Source organism: Balaenoptera acutorostrata, chromosome 5 (assembly GCF_949987535.1).
Source record: "Balaenoptera acutorostrata chromosome 5, mBalAcu1.1, whole genome shotgun sequence".
Taxonomy (NCBI): Eukaryota; Metazoa; Chordata; class Mammalia; order Artiodactyla; family Balaenopteridae; genus Balaenoptera; species Balaenoptera acutorostrata.
Genome location: NC_080068.1, coordinates 126,889,464 through 126,891,011, shown reverse-complemented (window position 1 = coordinate 126,891,011; position 1,548 = coordinate 126,889,464).

Sequence of the window (1,548 nt, the reverse complement as noted above, 5' to 3'; positions counted from 1 at the left end):
AAACGAAGACCCAACACAGCCAAAACAATAAAAATAAATAAATTAATTAATTAAAAAAAGAAAGAATAAAAGAGCAATGCTCAATTGTGCTCAAACTGAGAACCCTTGGTACGGGGGATGGAGGACCAAGGAAGCGAATGCAGAGATTAAAATGTGGGATGAGCGTTGGGACTAATTTTTTTGATAGTTATGGAAGAATCAGACAGTATCCTGTTCATGTGACCATAACAAAATACTAAGAAATTATCAGGCTAGTGAGAAAAAGAGCAACAAAGACTGTTCTTTACAAATAAAGTTAAGGCCAGTGAGTGATTCAGGCCTTCAAACTGTGGTGACTCAGGACTACCCTGAAACTCCTAGTGGTCTTCAAAGGACCACAGCTGCAGGGTTGGTGGAACTTTCCGCTGGATCTTTTTTTTTTTTAACATCTTTATTGGAGTATAATTGCTTTACAATGGTGTGTTAGTTTCCGCTTTGTAACAAAGTGAATCAGCTATACATATACATATATCCCCATATCTCCTCCCTCTTGCATCTCCCTCCCTCCCACCCTCCCTATCCCACCCCTCTAGGTGGTCACAAAGCACGGAGCTGATCTCCATGTGCTATGCAGCTGCTTCCCACTAGCTATCTATTTTACGTTTGGTAGTGTATATATGTCCATGCCACTCTCTCACTTTGTCCCAGCTTACCCTTCCCCCATGTCCTCAAGTCCATTCTCTACATCTGCATCTTTATTCCTGTCCTGCCCCTAGGTTTTTCAGAACCTTTTTTTTTTTTTTTTAGATTCCATATATATGTGTTAACATACAGTATTTGTTTTTCTCTTTCTGACTTACTTCACTCTGTACGACAGACTCTAGGTCCATCCACCTCACTACAAATAACTCAATTTCATTTCTGTTTTGGCTCAGTAATATTCCATTGTATATATGTGCCACATCTTCTTTATCCATTCATCTATCGATGGACACTTAGGTTGCTTCCATATCCTGGCAATTGTAAATAGAGCTGCAATGAACATTGTGGTACATGACTCTTTTTGAATTATGGTTTTCTCAGGGTATACGCCCAGTAGTGGGATTGCTGAGTTATATGATAGTTCTATCTTTAGTTTTTTAAGGAACTTCCCTACTGTTCTCCATAGTGGCTGTATCAAGTTACATTCCCACCAACAGTGCAAGAGGGTTCCCTTTTCTCCACACCTTCGCCAGCATTTATTGTTTGTAGATTTTTTGATGATGGCCATTCTGACCAGTGTGAGGTGATACCTCTTTGTAGTTTTGATTTGCATTTCTCTAATGATTAGTGATGTTGAGTACTCTTTCATGTGTTTGTTGGCAATCTGTATATCTTCTTTGGAGAAATGTCCATTTAGGTCTTCTGCCCATTTTTGGATTGGGCTGTTTGTTTTTTTGATATTGAGCTGCATGAGCTACTTGTAAATTTTGGAGATTAATCCTTTGTCACTTGCTTCATTTGTAAATATTTTCTCCCATTCTGAGGGTTGTCTTTTCATCTTGTTTATGGTTTCCCTTGCTGTGCAAA